Source organism: Coregonus clupeaformis, chromosome 30, assembly GCF_020615455.1.
Source record: "Coregonus clupeaformis isolate EN_2021a chromosome 30, ASM2061545v1, whole genome shotgun sequence".
Lineage (NCBI taxonomy): Eukaryota > Metazoa > Chordata > Actinopteri > Salmoniformes > Salmonidae > Coregonus > Coregonus clupeaformis.
This window is the reverse complement of record NC_059221.1, coordinates 48,589,806-48,609,764: the sequence shown is the minus strand read 5'-3', so window position 1 is coordinate 48,609,764 and position 19,959 is coordinate 48,589,806. Positions and strand designations below refer to the sequence as shown.

The window sequence follows — 19,959 nt, the reverse complement described above, 5'->3', positions numbered from 1 at the left end:
AGGGGGAGGGGAAGAGAGGGAGGGAGGGAGGGGAAGAGAGGGAGGGAGGAGAGGGAGGGGAGGGGAAGAGGGGGAGGGGAAGAGAGGGAGGGAGGGAGGGGAGGAGAGGGAGGGAGGAGAGGGAGGGGAAGAGGGGGAGGGAGGGAGGGAGGGGGAGGGGAAGAGGGGGAGGGAGGGAGGGGAGAGGGAGGGAGAGGAGGTAAGGGAGGAGAGGGAGGGAGAGAGAGAGCGGGAGGGGAGGAGAGGGGGGGGGAGGGAGGGAGGGAGAGAGAGCGGGAGGGGAGGGAGGGAGAGCGGGAGGGAGAGGAGGTAAGGGAGAGAGGGAGGAGAGGGAGAGCGGGAGGGGAGGGAGAGAGAGGAGGGGAGGGGAGGGAGAGAGGGAGGGATAGAGGGAGAGGAGGGGAGGGAGAGGAGAGGAGGGGAGGGAGAGGAGAGGAGAGGAGAGGAGGGGAGGGAGAGGAGGGGAAGGAGGGAGGGAGAAAGCAAGAGCGAGAAGAAAGGAGGGAAGGATGCATTTTCAAAGTGTTGGAATGTGGCTCTTGCCTTACAGCTCTGACCTGTAAACTAACACACGCCACAGATTATACATATATATATAAATAGATGCATAAATATATATTATATACGATGAAAAGTCACAAAAAATAATTGGGTTATGTTGTTGGGAGGAGCACAGCTCATCTGCTTTGGGCTCAATTCCCTTTTTTGTTTTTTGTAGAATTGACAGTAAAAAAAAAAAATGTATGATGCTATAAAACATTGTTTTTGTCTTGTTCATAACCTCCTTTCTCTCCCCCTCTTTGTCTCTGTCCTTCCTCAACTCTAAAACCAACAATCTTATTGAGTGATGAAAGTTTTTACACGTCTTCTTTTCACTCTGTAAAAAAATATAGAGTTCGAATATTCAAGAGTTCAGTCACAGAACTTTAAAGGCCCCCGTTTTTATTTCAATATCGAATCATTTCTGGGTAACAATTTAAGTACCTTACCGTGATTGTTTTCAAATTAAAATGGCCAAAAAGAAACAAAAATAGCTTCTTAGCAAAGAGCAATTTCTCAAGCAAGAACTTTGCTAGGACTGTCTGGGAGTGGTCTGAGTGGGGAGGGGAAAACTGAAAACTAGCTGTTATTGGCAGAGAGGTTTGGAACTCTCTTTCTTATTGGTCTATCAACGAATTTACCGCATGGTGATGTCACCAGGCAGGCCAGAAGTCCATCCCACCAAAACGAGGCTGATATTTCAGGAGGCCTTTTCAAACTGCTCTTACACTAAAAGGCATTATCATCATTTACACTATTTCACAGTATTATTCCACCCTCATAGTGTGGAAATATATATAAAACACAGGAAAATCAGGTTTTTGACTGCACTGGGCTTTAACTATTTAACTTTGTTCTGCTGTTCCGTAGCTACATCCACCTGCTACTACACTTACATTTACATTTACGTCATTTAGCAGACGCTCTTATCCAGAGCGACTTACAACACTTCCTTTCTTTTCTTTACACTTCCTTTCTTTTCTTTAGCTTCTTACACATTTTCTTTTTTTATATTCACTTCCATCTTTTAATCTCTCTCCTGTCATCGTCATCATCATCATCTTCCTCTACCGTCCGTATCATAGCTTTTATTTAGTTTTTATTCCCTTCCTGTTTTTTGTTTAATTTTTCTGCTTTGTTTTTAGTTTCCGTGGTAATAATCGGGGTTGTTGTCATGTGCCATAGCTCTAAGTGTTTTGGGGGCGTGGCCTGCGGTGTTGTCATGTCCAGATATACATTAAACCCCTGTATACAGCTCTACATACACTATCTGTTCCTTTTATTATTTTTGGGATGTTTTTATTTAATTTTGCCCCCTTTTCATATTTAACGGTTGTTTGTTATGTTTCTTGTCATTTTTGTTTTGTTTTGAATAACCTGTTGGGATGTTGGTGAGTGAGGTGTTAAGGTTGATAGATACATTCTGTTCTGATTATGGAGTAAAACATCTCTCTTTTTTTTTTAAAGAAAAGTATTACAATTATATAAAAAATGACACTGTGTTCTGTTTGGTTGGTTGGAGTCACTGGGTGGGACATGCGTGGGTCGACACTAAGAATTGCCTGTTACCTCTCTTAATTAATCTTTCCTCGATTCCTCGCATTCCTATTGGAGGAGAAGGTCTGAGGGGCGGGACCTTGGACCTTCTCCTCCAATACTGTTGAGAAGGAGGTGTGGTCCTCTGTAGCTCAATTGGTAGAGCATGGCGCTTGTAACGCCAGGGTAGTGGGTTCGATCCCCGGGACCACCCATACGTAAAAATGTATGCACACATGACTGTAAGTCGCTTTGGATAAAAGCGTCTGCTAAATGGCATATTATATTATAAGATGCGAGGAATCGAGGAAATGTGACTTGAGAGAGAGCCTCAAGGTTATCATGTCTATTCCCTTTAGAGAGCACTACTTTTGTCCAGGGCCCATAGGGATTTGGTCAAAGGTAGTGCACTATATAGGGAATAGGGTGCCATTTGGGATGTAACCCAAATGGAAATGTGACTTGAGAGAGAACCTTCTAATGAGGTTCAGTATAATGGATATTCACCCTGCAGTTCCGATGGTAACCAGAAGAGGGTGTGGTTGAAGTGTAGCTGCTGCTATCAGCTTCTCAGACGGAGAGAGGGGGGAGAGAGAGGAGGGGGGAGAGAGAGAGAGGGGGAGAGAGAGAGGGGGGAGAGAGGGGTGGGGGGTTTACTGTGACAAAGAGGATGTGTTTGCGTACGTGTGCATATACCTGACCTACCTGAGAGTATTGGTGGTCCTCTGTAGCTCAGCTGGTAGAGCACGGCGCTTGTAACGCCAAGGTAGTGGGTTCGATCCCCGGGACCACCCATACACAAAAAAAATGTATGCACGCATGACTGTAAGTCGCTTTGGATAAAAGCGTCTGCTAAATGGCATATTATATTATTATATTATTTTTATTGAATGTGTGTACGTACAGTGTAGTGTAAAGTATTGTGTAAATACTATGAGTGTGTGTTTGAAAGAGGGGGAGGGGGGACATGCTAGTCTGTCTCTGTCCTTCCTGTCTGAGTTATTCAATGTGTCTGTGCTATAAGCAGTGTTAGGGAGTAGTGAACTACGTATAGTGTCTGTCTCTGTCCTTCCTGTCTGAGTTATTCAATGTGTCTGTGCTATAAGCAGTGTTAGGGAGTAGTGAACTACGTATAGTGTCTGTCTCTGTCCTTCCTGTCTGAGTTATTCAATGTGTCTGTGCTATAAGCAGTGTTAGGGAGTAGTGAACTACATATAGTTCAACCACAGGAGGACGGGCTCGTTGGAATGGCTGAAGCAGAATCAGTGGAATGGTATCAAATACGTCAAACACATGGCTTCCATTCCATTGGCTCCTTTCCAGCCATTATTATGAGCCGTCCTCCCCTCAGCAGCCTCCACTAAGTTCAACTAGTCATTTAACTACATTTTGCTGTAGCTTTGTGGTAGTTGAACTAAATTCAAATCTAGGTAGTGTTTTCAGTAGTTAATTCCTTTTTCTGTGTAGATAACTACTGGAACTACTTTCTGCCGTGTAGCTGTGTAGATAACGACTGGAACTACTTTCTGCCATGTAGCTGTGTAGAGAACGACTGGAACTACTTTCTGCCATGTAGCTGTGTAGAGAACGACTGGAACTACTTTCTGCCATGTAGCTGTGTAGATGACTACTGGAACTACTTTCTGCCATGTAGCTGTGTAGATGACTACTGGAACTACTTTCTGCCATGTAGCTGTGTAGATAACGACTGGAACTACTTTCTGCCATGTAGCTGTGTAGATAACTACTGGAACTACTTTCTGCCATGTAGCTGTGTAGATGACTACTGGAACTACTTTCTGCCATGTAGCTGTGTAGATGACTACTGGAACTACTTTCTGCCATGTAGCTGTGTAGATGACTACTGGAACTACTTTCTGCCATGTAGCTGTGTAGATAACGACTGGAACTACTTTCTGCCATGTAGCTGTGTAGATGACTACTGGAACTACTTTCTGCCATGTAGCTGTGTAGATGACTACTGGAACTACTTTCTGCCATGTAGCTGTGTAGATAACGACTGGAACTACTTTCTGCCATGTAGCTGTGTAGATAACTAATGGAACTACTTTCTGCTGTGTAGATAACTACTGGAACTACTTTCTGCTGTGTAGATAACTACTGGAACTACTTTCTGCCATGTAGCTGTGTAGATGACTACTGGAACTACTTTCTGCCATGTAGCTGTGTAGATGACTACTGGAACTACTTTCTGCCATGTAGCTGTGTAGATAACGACTGGAACTACTTTCTGCCATGTAGCTGTGTAGATAACGACTGGAACTACTTTCTGCCATGTAGCTGTGTAGATGACTACTGGAACTACTTTCTGCCATGTAGCTGTGTAGATGACTACTGGAACTACTTTCTGCCATGTAGCTGTGTAGATGACTACTGGAACTACTTTCTGCCATGTAGCTGTGTAGATAACGACTGGAACTACTTTCTGCCATGTAGCTGTGTAGATGACTACTGGAACTACTTTCTGCCATGTAGCTGTGTAGATGACTACTGGAACTACTTTCTGCCATGTAGCTGTGTAGATAACGACTGGTTTTGCAAAAAGAAAAAATGGGTGACGTAGGCAAGAATGTTTCTTTTTTGACATCATACCTGCGTAATTCTCACTTGAAACAGTTTTTGTGTTTAATAAGCCAAATTACACATTATGTTAACATCTGACTCCATAGTGATATGTTCTTGCAATTTATTGGCTATGACATTTCAGATTTAGATATGATAATTTATCATGAACTACTTTTTCAAAGTAACTTTAGTTTAGTAAACTATATTTTTCTTAAGGGTAGCTTTAGTGTAGCTTAACTTCTTCCAGTGTGAAGTAATTGGTAGCTTGGTAAACTCTATTTTCAGAGTAGCTTCCCTGACACTGGCTATACATTTTACATTTTTGTCATTTAGCAGACGCTCTTATCCAGAGCGACTTACAGTTAGTGAGTGCATACATTTTCGTACTGGCCCCCCGTGGGAAGTCCCCTGTACTGTAAGTCGTGTGTGTGTTGTCTCCATGGATACATAGTTTAGGTTGCTATGACCTTCCTAGGACTGATAGCGCTGTGTCTCTACCGTGCTTCTGATAATCACAGGGAGAGAGAGAGAGAGAGAGGTGTCCAACACTTTCCTACTCTCAGATTTAAAGCATAACTCATCCTAGAACTTTGAGTAACAAATTATTGCAAATGTTCTTCTCGCACTCTCTCTCACACACACACATGCTTTTGCATATTGTTTTTGTTTGTGCGAATCAAGTGAAGGGCGTGACAGAAAGACTGAGCGTTTCCAGAACCCCACAGAGTAGAAAACACACTCACAGAGTAGAAACCACATTAGAGGGCTCACTGCCAGAGCACGGATATGACTTTATCATCACAAGGTGAGAGAGGGAGGAAAGGGGTTGGGGGGGGGAGAGAGAGAGAGAAAATATAAGGAAAATTAGGCTGGAACGGGGGAGAGGGTGTTGTGTACGTTGGAGGGGGAGAGAGGGTGAAGCTGTGTACGTAGGAGGGCGAGAGAGGGGGAAGCTGTGTACGTAGGAGGGGGAGAGAGGGTGAAGCTGTGTACGTAGGAGGGCGAGAGAGGGGGAAGCTGTGTACGTAGGAGGGGGAGAGAGGGTGAAGCTGTGTATGTAGGAGGGGGAGAGAGGGGGAAGCTGTGTATGTAGGAGGGGGAGAGAGGGGGAAGCTGTGTACGTAGGAGGGGAGAGAGGGTGAAGCTGTATACGTAGGAGGGGGAGAGAGGGTGAAGCTGTATACGTAGGAGGGGGAGAGAGGGTGAAGCTGTGTACGTAGGAGGGCGAGAGAGGGGGAAGCTGTGTACGTAGGAGGGCGAGAGAGGGGGAAGCTGTGTATGTAGGAGGGGGAGAGAGGGGGGAAGCTGTGTATGTAGGAGGGGGAGAGAGGGGGAAGCTGTGTACGTAGGAGGGGGAGAGAGGGGGGAAGCTGTGTACGTAGGAGGGGGAGAGAGGGTGAAGCTGTATACGTAGGAGGGGGAGAGAGGGTGAAGCTGTGTACGTAGGAGGGGGAGAGAGGGTGAAGCTGTGTACGTAGGAGGGGGAGAGAGGGTGAAGCTGTGTACGTAGGAGGGGGAGAGAGGGTGAAGCTGTATACGTAGGAGGGGGAGAGAGGGTGAAGCTGTATACGTAGGAGGGGGAGAGAGGGGGAAGCTGTGTATGTAGGAGGGCGAGAGAGGGTGAAGCTGTGTACGTAGGAGGGCGAGAGAGGGTGAAGCTGTGTACGTAGGAGGGGGAGAGAGGGTGAAGCTGTGTACGTAGGAGGGAGAGAGGGGTGAAGCTGTGTACGTAGGAGGGGGAGAGAGGGTGAAGCTGTGTACGTAGGAGGGCGAGAGAGGGTGAAGCTGTATACGTAGGAGGGGGAGAGAGGGTGAAGCTGTGTACGTAGGAGGGGGAGAGAGGGTGAAGCTGTATACGTAGGAGGGGGAGAGAGGGTGAAGCTGTATACGTAGGAGGGGGAGAGAGGGTGAAGCTGTATACGTAGGAGGGGGAGAGAGGGTGAAGCTGTGTACGTAGGAGGGCGAGAGAGGGTGAAGCTGTGTACGTAGGAGGGGGAGAGAGGAGCAGGGGGAGTAGTTGTTTACAAATAAAAGTGAGATTGAGTGAGTGGGCAAACAAGAGAAAGAGAGGGAGGGGGAAATGTTGGAGAGGTGAAAAAGGGCTTGAGGAAGAATGAGTGAGTTAATGAATAGAAAGGAGAGAGAGAGGGAGGGAGGGGGAGAGAGAGAGAGGGAGGGAAAATGAGAGGGAGATGATTGAGGGGCGGGGGAGAGGAGGTAGAGTCAGGTGAATGAGTAGGAGAGATGAAATGAAGGAAGGTAGAGGACAGTCAGATTAAAAGAGAGAGAGAGAGAGGTGGTAGAGAGAGAGAGAGGTGGGGGAGAGAGAGAGGTGGGGGAGAGAGAGAGGTGGGGGAGAGAGAGGTGGGAGAGAGAGAGGTGGGAGAGAGAGAGAGTGGGGGAGAGAGAGAGGTGGGGGAGAGAGAGAGGTGGGGGAGAGAGAGGTGGGAGAGAGAGAGTGGGGGGAGAGAGAGGTGGGAGAGAGAGAGGTGGGGGAGAGAGAGAGGTGGGGGAGAGAGAGAGAGAGAGAGGTGGGAGAGAGAGAGAGGTGGGAGAGAGAGAGAGAGGTGGGAGAGAGAGAGAGGTGGGGGGAGAGAGAGTGAGTGAGAAAGAGAGGTGGGAGAGAGAGAGAGAGGTGGGAGACAGAGAGTGAGTGAGAGAGGTGAGAGAGAGAGAGAGAGGTGGGAGGGAGAGAGAGAGGTGGGAGAGAGAGAGAGAGGTGGGAGAGAGGGAGTGAGAAGCTGGCTCAGATATGACATGTGAGTGTGTGAGAGAGAGTGTGTGTGTGTGAGCACTGGCTCAGTCACTACCGTGGTTTCGGTGTATGAGCAAAGAAGTGTGTGTTTGCGGCCCTGTGGGTGTGTGTGTGTGTGTGGGTCTCCATCCCTGATAGTGTTTCTCTGGTTCTCTTGTGTGTGTTTGGACGTTCCATGTTCTAATCATGTGCCTCTTGTAGAAGCAGTTAGCCACATTCATTCCCTTCTCCAGGCAGACCTTGCCCCTAACCACAGATCTAGGATCAGTTTCCCTTACCTCAACCCAATGGAAACCTTCAGGAGGTGGACATGACTGAGCTTAGATCAGCCCTTAGGGGAAAGTTAACCAGAAAGGCGACTATGATCTACTCTTGTAACATAGTTGGAATAGAGAAACAGAGCTAGGAGTTTTAGAACACACACACACACAGTTAGATGACACACACACACACAGATGACACACACACACACACACACACAGTTAGATGACACACACACACACAGATGACACACACACATACACACACACAGATGACACACACACACACACACACACACAGATGACACACACACACACACAGTTAGATGACACACACATACACACACACAGTTAGAAGACACACACACACACACACACACACAGATGACACACACATACACACACACAGTTAGAAGACACACACACACACACACACACACACACACAGATGACACACACACACAGTTAGATGACACACACACACAGTTAGAAGACACACACACACACACAGAAGACACACACACACAGTTAGATGACACACACATACACACACACAGTTAGAAGACACACACACACACACACACAGATGACACACACACACAGTTAGATGACACACACACACACACACAGTTAGAAGACACACACACACACACAGATGACACACACACAGTTAGAAGACTCTCTCTGGGTAATTAGCTGCAGTGAGAGACTGTGGTTGGGAACAGGGAGTCTGGAGATAGAAACAGAGGTAGAGATACACACACTGTATAATAAAATACATAGAGACACACACTGTATAATAAAATACATAGAGACACACACTGTACAATAAAATACATAGAGACACACACTGTACAATAAAATACATAGAGACACACACTGTATAATAAAATACATAGAGACACACACTGTATAATAAAATACATAGAGACACACACTGTACAATAAAATACATAGAGACACACACTGTACAATAAAATACATAGATACACACACTGTACAATAAAATACATAGAGACACACACTGTACAATAAAATACATAGAGACACACACTGTATAATAAAATACATAGAGACACACACTGTACAATAAAATACATAGAGACACACACTGTATAATAAAATACATAGAGACACACACTGTACAATAAAATACATAGAGACACACACTGTATAATAAAATACATAGAGACACACACTGTATAATAAAATACATAGAGACACACACTGTACAATAAAATACATAGAGACACACACTGTATAATAAAATACATAGAGACACACACTGTATAATAAAATACATAGAGACACACACTGTACAATAAAATACATAGAGACACACACTGTACAATAAAATACATAGATACACACACTGTACAATAAAATACATAGAGACACACACTGTACAATAAAATACATAGAGACACACACTGTACAATAAAATACATAGAGACACACACTGTATAATAAAATACATAGAGACACACACTGTACAATAAAATACATAGACACACACTGTATAATAAAATACATAGAGACACACACTGTATAATAAAATACATAGAGACACACACACACGCAAAGACAGAGACATACAGAACACGCAAAGCACACGCCTCTCCCTCTCTTTCTCTCTCTCTCTCTCTTTCTGAGGGGCTGGGGGGGGGTAATCATTGGTACATCAAGGCCCTCCCTAAATTGATGCCAGATGACAATAAGCAACTCCATATGTGATTCACACACACACACACACACACACACACACAGAGAGAACTCTCTCACTCTCACACACACACAACTCTCTCACTCTCACACACACACACATTGATAATTGCAGATGGTCACACATCAAGTACAGATTGACTGCCATATTGTAGCACGCCCAGTTGCTGTTCCAGGCTGGGAGTTGGTTTTATGATGGGAGAGTGATGCAGTTTGGCTGTCATCCACCACTTCTCTCCTCCTTCCTTCTCTCTCTCTGTTCTTACATGTTTCCAATTCTCACTACCTCTTTCTCTCTTACCTCTCTCTCTTTTCTAAACATATTTTCCTACCTCTCTTTCTCATCTTCCCTTCTTGTCTTGTCCTCATCGATCCCTCTCTCCTCCTCTTCCCCTCTCCAATTACACTTCCTCTCAGACACAACACTCTTCTATTTCCTCTCTCTCACAGGTGTGTGTGTGTGTGTGTGTGTGTGTGTGTGTGTGCAGGGCACGCACGTCTGGGTTGCCTAGCAGCGGCACAGTTTCCTGTGACACGGAGAACACAGCAGGAAGTGGAGACGGCTAATAAAATAACTGGAAACAATGACAGACACACAAACACACATACACATGCTGGACACACACATGCTGGACACACACACGTTTGTATATCTGATAGCTAATCTTCCATAAACATTTTACTTTGTGTCGCAACAGTTTAATCATCCCCAAACCAAACAGCCAAGAATTCATATCCTTACATTTCATCATCTAGAGTCAATACTTTCTTCAAACTAGCAGTGTGGTTGCCAAGTAATGAGGTACAGCTCGGCCTAATCTCCATGGGTCATAGATTTAAACAGGCCTCGTTCAAACATCCTGATCTTGTCAGCTTGTCTTCTGCTAACTACACAGATTGTGTTGGTCAGGATGGTGGATCAGGCTGTGATCACACACACACACACAGACACACAGACACACACTTACACAAGGAAACTGCTTATAACACACACAAAATGAGAATGTTGCTAGGAAACTAGACTGTGGTGGTGAGGATAGTCCTATAGGAGAGGCTCGTGTATATGTTGGAAGTCAAGCCAACCTGTAGGGCTCTGGTCCCATTTGGGACGCAGCCTAAAACAGTTTCATTAGTCTAGTTGATATGTTGTTTTGATTATTTCTGTTGTCATACAACAAGCTGGAGAGATCAACCACTCCTTAAACAACACTGTGTGTCACAGAGAAAAACCTTCCCTGTTCTAAACACGTCAACCACGACAAATGTGGGGAACATGTTGTTGAGTAACTGTGTGGCACTGGAGCGAAGGGCTGGGGTTTGGGTTTGGGTCATTCATAATGTGAAGCAGAGAGAGGGAGAGAGACGGTAGAGAGAGAGAGAGCGAGGGAGAGAGACGGTAGAGAGCGAGGGAGAGAGAGAGAGAGCGAGGGAGAGAGACGGTAGAGAGAGGGAGAGAGACAGTAGAGAGCGAGGGAGAGAGACGGTAGAGAGCGAGGGAGAGAGAGAGCGAGGGAGAGAGAGAGAGCGAGGGAGAGAGACGGTAGAGAGAGAGAGAGAGAGAGAGAGAGAGAGAGAGAGGCGGTAGAGAGAGAGAGCGAGGGAGAGAGACGGTAGAGAGAGAGCGAGAGAGGGAGAGAGAGGGAGAGAGACAGTAGAGAGCGAGGGAGAGAGACGAGAGGGAGAGAGAGAGCGAGGGAGAGAGAGAGAGAGAGACTGTAGAGAGAGAGGGAGGGAGAGAAGGTAGGGAGAGAGAAGGTAGAGAGAGCGAAGGAGAGACTGTAGAGAGAGAGAGACTGTAGAGAGGGAGGGAGAGAGAAGGTAGAGAGAGAGCGAGGGAGAGAGAAGGTAGAGAGAGCGAGGGAGAGAGAAGAGAGAGAGAGCGAGGGAGAGAGAAGGTAGAGAGAGAGCGAGGGAGAGAGACGGTAGAGAGAGAGAGAGAGGGAGAGAGACGAGAGAGATGGTAGAGAGAGAGAGAGACGGTAGAGAGAGAGCGAGGGAGAGAGAAGGTAGAGAGAGAGCGAAGGAGAGAGACTGTAGAGAGAGAGAGACTGTAGAGAGAGAGGGAGGGAGAGAGAAGGTAGAGAGAGAGCGAGGGAGGGAGAGAGAAGGTAGAGAGAGCGCGAAGGAGGGAGACTGTAGAGAGAGAGCGAGGGAGAGAGAAGGTAGAGAGCGTAGGAGAGAGACTGTAGAGAGAGAGACTGTAGAGAGCGAGGGAGGGAGAGCGAAGGTAGAGAGAGCGAGGGAGAGAAGGTAGAGAGAGAGAAGGTAGAAAGAGAGCGAGGGAGAGAGAAGGTAGAGAGAGAGCGAGGGAGAGAGACAGAGAGAGAGAGAGAGCGAGGGAGAGAGACGGTAGAGAGAGAGCGAGGGAGAGAGATGGTAGTTAGAGAGCGAGGGAGAGAGACGGTAGAGAGCGAGGGAGAGAGACGGTAGAGAGAGGGAGAGAGACAGTAGAGAGAGGGAGAGACTAGAGAGAGAGGGAGAGAGACGGTAGAGAGAGGGAGAGACTGTAGAGAGAGAGGGAGAGAGAGAGACGGTAGAGAGAGAGAGCGAGGGAGAGAGACGGTAGAGAGAGGGAGAGAGACAGTAGAGAGAGAGAGAGACTGTAGAGAGAGAGGGAGGGAGAGAGAAGGTAGGGAGAGAGAAGGTAGAGAGTGAAGGAGAGACTGTAGAGAGAGAGAGTGTAGAGAGAGGGAGGGAGAGAGAAGGTAGAGAGAGAGAAGGTAGAGAGAGAGTGAGGGAGAGAGAAGGTAGAGAGAGAGAGTGAGGGAGAGAGAGAGAGCGAGGGAGAGAGACGGGAGAGAGAGGGAGAGAGACGGAAGAGAGAGAGAGAGAGGGAGGGAGAGAGACGGGAGAGAGATGGTAGAGAGAGAGCGAGGGAGAGAGATGGTAGAGAGAGAGCGAGGGAGAGAGACGGTAGAGAGAGAGCGAGGGAGAGAGACGGTAGAGAGAGAGCGAGGGAGAGAGAAGGTAGAGAGAGAGAGAGAGAGACTGTAGAGAGAGGGGGAGGGAGAGAGAAGGTAGAGAGAGAGCGAGGGAGAGAGAAGGTAGAGAGAGCGTAGGAGAGAGACTAGAGAGAGAGAGAGAGAGACTGTAGAGAGAGAGGGAGGGAGAGAGAAGGTAGAGAGAGAGAGAAGGTAGAGAGAGAGCGAGGGAGAGAGACGGTAGAGAGAGAGAGACTAGAGAGAGAGGGAGGGAGGAGGGGTTGTGAGGGAAGAGGGGGTGAGCTCTGAGCTTTTTATCTGCGAGATAAATAAGAAGATAGTCAAATTCTGATGATAAACTGGGTGGTTCGAGCCTTGAATGCTGATTTGGCTGATAGCAGTGGTATATCAGACCGTATACCATGGGTATGACAAAACATTTATTTTTATTGTTCTATATATGTTGTTAACCAGTTTATAATAGCAAATAAGATACCTCTGAGTTTGTGGTATATGGCCAAAATATCACTGCTAAGGGCTGTATCCAGGCACTCAGCCATGCGTCTTGCCTAAGAACAGTCCTTAGCCATGGTTTATTGGCCATATACATTTACATTTACATTATTTAGCAGACGCTCTTATCCAGAGCGACTTACAGGAGCAATTAGGGTTAAGTGCCTTGCTCAAGGGCACATTGACAGATTTTTCACCTAGTTGGCTCGGGGATTAGAACCAGCGACCTTTCGGTTACTGGCACAACGCTCTTAACCACTAAGCTACCTGCCGCCCCATCCTCGGGCCTTATTGCTTAAATATAAAAATCTACTAATCAAAAGCCTACACATTTATCATTGTAATAGTATGCCTGTCCACTGTCCCGCCTAAAAGGAGCTCCACATGCCTGGCGCCTCGCACCCTCGTGAAATAATGATGAGAGCTAAAATGTATGTAGGCTATAATTATATTATTTTGCTTATTTTTAAACTTATTTTGTCCTCTCAATGTTTATTATGCGTAGGCTATTATTCTATTAGGCTCCTAGCGCAACTCTTCACTGTCATCTCCTAACTCCTATAGCATCATCTCTGTCTTCAGACGCCCTGGAAACCCTTTAGCCATTCTATTGTCTTTTTCTATAAATAATTGATGTCTTGTTTCTTGTCAAAACAAAATCACACCCAACACATCACATCACAGCCCAGCATCCGCGTAAAATCAAAGCGCTGACTTGCCAAACGCTGTACCTACGCTGTCAATCATCCTTTCTCCTCCTCTCATTGGTTGTGTTGCCCTGCCAGTGTCCAACGGGGGACCGGTAGGGGCGGGGACGTTGGGCGCCCAGGTTGTGCAAAGCGAACCAAAGTCACATTCTGACAGGCAGAGAGAGAGAGAGGCAACTTTGCCGCACCCTTTCTCTACCGCGCACAGGTAGCTGCTGCCAAACGACCAAAGTTACTCGAAACTCAAATTTGGATTGTAACTTTTGGCCAAATTTGTGGATTAAACAAAGACTAATCTCGTGTCTGGAAGCGGATATGAAGGGATAGGCGCTAAGGCAAGACTAAGGTAAGGAACTGGATACTTGGATATGGTTTTAGTTTTTTTTTTACGAAAGCACCTTTTCATTGTTTAGTGAGTGAAAGCTAAACTAGGATAGGCTACGTGCGACAAACTCAACCTAGGCTACGTTATAGGCCTTTATGATTGGTTTAACTTGAGAAACTCGTAAAAACAAGACGTAAAAAGAACATTGTTCTCTCAGCACTTATCTTTTGCATAATGGTTGTGGAGTTTTACCATACTGTTCATAAAATAACCTTTGTAAATCTTCTCGGCGTTGCTGTGTCTCGCTGGCAGGCTCGCGGTTGCGCCGCTGTATCGCGTGACATTCCGTATGCGCTGCACCGACCTCAGAAGTCACTTGTGCACAAAGTGTATGTGAACGTTTCCCGGATATAGGCTGTAAAATATATTTGTTTCTGTTCTTTGTTGCAGCAGTCATATGGTCAATTGCAGCAGTTTGCATAGACCTATTGAAAGTAATGTTTCTAAAGTTGTCACACAAAAGAAAAAACATGTTTTTTTAAAAGTGCACGCTCGGCCTAGCGCACCAATGCTGCTCGCGCTCTGCTGCTGGAATTCCCACACACTCGCCCTGTGGAGCGTTTGGAGGGAGCGAGAGAAATTGAAAATTAAGAGCGTGTAAAAGAAGACTATTTAATGGGTCAGAGTTGACCTCACAGTGTTATCTGTTGTTTGTATTGCCCCCCGGCGCCGGGCGGCTCCTCCACGGTGATTGCCCTGGCCAGTACTGCGATGCTCAATGGAGATCTACAGTGAGCTCACCACAGCACCATGAATAGTGTTGATCGCTCTTATCTCATTGGTAGCCTATCAACTAAACGTTGTAAAGGTGTGTGTGTGTGAAGGGGGGAGAGAGAGTCAAACACATACACATAAACATAAATTTGCACAGGGACAGAGGCAGAAGGTGATAGACATACAGACAGACATGGAGACAGAAGGTGATAGAGAGAGAGAGAGAGAGAGACAGACAGACAGACAGACAGACAGACAGACAGACAGACAGAAGGTGATAGAGAGAGAGAGACAGACAGACATGGAGACAGAAGGTGACAGAGAGAGAGACAGACAGACATGGAGACAGAAGGTGACAGACAGACATGGAGACAGAAGGTGACAGAAGGTGACAGACAGACAGACATGGCGACAGAAGGTGATAGAGAGAGAGACAGACAGACATGGAGACAGAAGGTGACAGAGAGAGAGACAGACAGACATGGAGACAGGTGATAGAGAGACAGACAGACAGACATGGCGACAGAAGGTGATAGAGAGAGAGACAGACAGACATGGAGACAGAAGGTGACAGAGAGACAGACAGACATGGAGACAGAAGGTGACAGAGAGACAGACAGACAGACATGGAGACAGAAGGTGATAGAGAGAAAGACAGACAGACATGGAGACGGAAGGTGACAGAGAGACATGGAGACAGAAGGTGACAGACAGACATGGAGACAGAAGGTGACAGAGAGACATGGAGACAGAAGTTGACAGAGAGACAGACAGACATGGAGACAGAAGGTGACAGAAACAGACATGGAGACAGAAGTTGACAGAGAGACAGACAGACATGGAGACAGAAGGTGACAGAAACAGACATGGAGACAGAAGGTGACAGAGAGACAGACAGACAGACAGACAGACAGACAGACATGGAGACAGGTGACAGAGAGACAGACAGACAGACATGGAGACAGAAGGTGATAGAGAGAGAGACATGGAGACAGAAGGTGACATGGAGACAGAAGGTGACAGACAGACATGGAGACAGAAGTTGACAGAGAGACAGACAGACATGGAGACAGAAGGTGACAGAAACAGACAGACATGGAGACAGAAGGTGACAGAGAGACAGACAGACAGACAGACAGACAGACATGGAGACAGGTGACAGAGAGACAGACAGACAGACATGGAGACAGAAGGTGATAGAGAGAGAGACATGGAGACAGAAGGTGACATGGAGACAGAAGGTGACAGACAGACATGGAGACAGAAGGTGACAGAGAGCGACAGACACACGGATACAGAAAGACAGACATGGAGACAGAAGGTGACAGCGAGAGAGACAGACAGACATGGAGACAGAAGGTGATAGAGACAGACAGACAGAGAGACAGAAGGTGACAGAGTCGGAGGGTTTCCAGCTGGGTCAATATGTATCATTGTTCTTTACCCCTAACCCTTTCACATATCCAAAAAAGAAGGGAAACTAAATGTAAAAATAAGGGTTTTTTGTCTCTGTGTAAATGGGATAAGAGTATCTGAATACTGACAGAATAGTGAGTGTGAACTGAGGAACAGGGAGCCGGAAGTCAACTAGACTTCCTGCATCCTGTCAGTCAACTAGTGGAGGTGCACCCACTTCAACTAGACTTCCTGCATCCTGTCAGTCAACTAGTGGAGGTGCACCCACTTCAACTAGACTTCCTGCATCCTGTCAGTCAACTAGTGGAGGTGCACCCACTTCAACTAGACTTCCTGCATCCTGTCAGTCAACTAGTGGAGGTGCACCCACTTCAACTAGACTTCCTGCATCCTGTCAGTCAACTAGTGGAGGTGCACCCACTTCAACTAGACTTCCTGCATCCTGTCAGTCAACTAGTGGAGGTGCACCCACTTCAACTAGACTTCCTGCATCCTGTCAGTCAACTAGTGGAGGTGCACCCACTTCAACTAGACTTCCTGCATCCTGTCAGTCAACTAGTGGAGGTGCACCCACTTCAACTAGACTTCCTGCATCCTGTCAGTCAACTAGTGGAGGTGCACCCACTTCAACTAGACTTCCTGCATCCTGTCAGTCAACTAGTGGAGGTGCACCCACTTCAACTAGACTTCCTGCATCCTGTCAGTCAACTAGTGGAGGTGCACCCACTTCTCTCAGTCTGCAGCTGTCGGTTGGAGACATGAACACAGAAAGCACCTTTATTTCTCAGAAACACTCAACGTCTCTCATCTCACACTTGTAGCCGAGCCTTCTGATGCAATAGAAAGATAAAGGCGGGGGGTTTGTTTGGAAACTAGAAAATAGCTTTCCGCTTGTGGCTGAAACTGCTCTTAATTCTCGGAAAGATGGGAACGAAACAACATGGACTGATAATGCAGGGGGAAGGAGGAGAGCGGGGGAGTAGTGGTGTGTGTGTGTGTGTGTGTGTGTGTGTGTGTGTGTGTGGGTGAATGAGGAGCATTGATGCGCGTGCCTCCTCCTAACGTACTGCTGGTCTCTCCACGCCTCGCTGCAGGGAGCCACATATAGGGGGCTCATCTCTGACTCACACGCACGCACACACACAGCATGGTTGTTTTATACCCACTGTCAATGTTAAAGGCTTCAGGACTAGGGAGAGATAATCTGACCCTACATTGGTTTCTGTGTGTGTGTGTGTGAACTGACTGTGTGGTAATCATTTTCAGTGTACCCAGAGACTAATACAATATAACAGTTATAACTAATGAAGGACACACTTTAGTAAATGAGGGGTACAAGGTACAGTTGAAGTCGGAAGTTTACATACACCTTAGCCAAATACATTTAAACTCAGTTTTTCACAATTCCTGACATTTGATCCTAGTAAAAATTTCCCTGTCTTAGGTGAGTTAGGATCACCACTTTATTTTAAGAATGTGAAATGTCAGAATAATAGAGAGAATTAACACATTTCCAGTGGGTCAGAAGTTTACATACACTCAATTAGTATTTGGTAGCATTGCCTTTAAATAGTTTAACTTGGGTCAAACGTTTCAGGTAGCTTCCCACAATAAGTTGGGTGAATTTTGGCCCATTCCTCCCGACAGAGCTGGTGTAACTGAGTCAGGTTTGTAGGCCTCCTTGCTCGCACACGCTTTTTCAGTTCTGCCCACACATTTTCTATAGGATTGAGGTCAGGGCTTTGTGATGGCCACTCCAATACCTTGACTTTGTTGTCCTTAAGCCATTTTGCCACAACTTTGGAAGTATGCGTGGGGTCATTTGGAAGACCCATTTGCGACCAAGCTTTAACTTCATGACTGATGTCTTGAGATGTTGCTTCAATATATCCACATATTTTTCCTTCCTCATGATGCCATCTATTTTGTGAAGTACACCAGTCCCTCCTGCAGCAAAGCACCCCCACAGCATGATGCTGCCACCCCGTTCTTCACGGTTGGGATGGTGTTCTTCGGCTTGCAAGCTATCTCCTTTTTCCTCCAAACATAACGATGGTCATTATGGCCAAACAGTTCTATTTTTGTTTCATCAGACCAGAGGACATTTCTCCAAAAAGTACGATCTTTGTCCCCATGTGCAGTTGCAAACCGTAGTCTGGCTTTTTTATGGTGGTTTTGGAGCAGTGGCTTCTTCCTTGCTGTGCGGCCTTTCAGGTTATGTCGATATAGTACTCGTTTTACTGTGGATATAGATACTTGTGTACCTGTTTCCTCCAGCATCTTCACAAGGTCCTTTGCTGTTGTTCTGGGATTGATTTGCACTTTTTGCACCAAAGTACGTTCATCTCTAGGAGACAGAACGCGTCTCCTTCCTGAGCGGTATGACGGCTGCGTGGTCCCATGGTGTTAATACTTGCATACTATTGTTTGTACTGATGAACGTGGTACCTTCAGGCGTTTGGAAATTGCTCCCAAGGATGAACCAGACTTGTGGAGGTCTACAATTTTTTTTCTGAGGTCGGCTGATTTCTTTTGATTTTCCCATGATGTCAAGCAAAGAGGCACTGAGTTTGAAGGTAGGCCTTGATATACATCCACAGGTACACCTCCAATTGACTCAAATGATGTCAATTAGCCTATCAGAAGCTTCTAAAGCCATGACATAATTTTCTGGAATTTTCCAAGCTGTTTAAAGGCACCGTCAACTTAGTGTATGTAAACGTCTGACCCTCTGGAATTGTGATACAGTGAATTATAAGTGAAATAATCTGTCTGTAAACAATTGTTGGAAAAATTACTTGTCATGCACAAAGTAGATGTCCTAACCGACTTGCCAAAACTATACAAGAAATTTGTGGAGTGGTTAAAAACCGGGTTTTAATGACTCCAACCTAAGCGTATGTAAGCCTCCGACTTCAACTGTATATTGAAACTAAAGCATGGGTTGCCTCCAATACAGGAAGTTCTAGACACGTGTAGAATCTATGCCAAGGCGCAGTGAAGCTGTTGTGGTTTTTGGTGGGCCCAACGCCCTATTAAGACACTTTATGTTGGGGTTTCCTTTGTTTACCTGTAGCAGCAGGCTACACGGAGGATGGAACAGCTGGAGAGAGGAGACAGCTCTAGTCACACAACAGGGAATACGGCGTAATACAGGTGGACACTTCTAGAACATACCATTGACATATTTGTTTTTAGATTTGGTTGTAAAAAAAAAAAGACTTCTCCTTTAAGAAACACAGAGGGGGAAGGAAGGAGAGCGAGGAGAAGGGACGAGGACCGCAAAGGGTGTGTCTCCATCTGTAATGACCCGTTTGCATTCCAACTAGTGTTTACTGATTCTTCCCAGTACGCACACACACACACACACACACACACACACACACACACACACACACACACGCGTTGGTACAACAGGAAGTCTAAATCAGACAGCTCAGTGTTTAGAGTTCTGTTACGAGACACCCACTTCCTTTCTCTTACTAACACACACACACACACCTGTCAGAATCGGTCACACACACACTTCCTCTCTCTTACACACACACACACACACACACACACCTGTCAGAATCTGTCACACACACTTCCTCTCTCTTACTAATATAATATAATAATAATATGCCATTTAGCAGACGCTTTTATCCAAAGCGACTTACAGTCATGCGTGCATACATTTTTGTGTATGCACGCATGCTAACACACACACACCTGTCAGAATCTGTTTAACCCCCTAGAGTCGATTGATGCACCGGTCATCCCCATCAGAATCTGTCTGTTTAAGAGAGATCGGTTTGTTGCATTGGATGTGTCTCAATCCACCGCATCCACCGATGTCGCCCCTTCTGCTTCTGTGGTGGAAGGTGGCCGAGCTACAGTAGGTGTTTGTCAGACGATGAGACAT

At 46.3% G+C, this 19,959-nt stretch overlaps 1 protein-coding gene across 3 annotated transcripts in view; it reads left to right on the top strand.

Annotated features, from left to right (window-relative positions):
* Positions 1-13,668: 13,668 nt before the first annotated feature.
* lpar2b (lysophosphatidic acid receptor 2b) overlaps positions 13,669-19,959 on the top strand; it is a 37,286-nt gene continuing 30,995 nt past the window's right edge. Inside the window, exons 1-2 of one of the 3 annotated variants that reach the window (XM_045209613.1) lie at positions 13,669-13,886; positions 19,135-19,211. The gene's annotated coding sequence lies outside the window, so the exon portion shown is untranslated. The remainder of the gene's footprint in view (positions 13,887-19,134; positions 19,212-19,959) is intronic. The other 2 variants (XM_041857504.2, XM_045209614.1) reach the window with 2 other exon arrangements.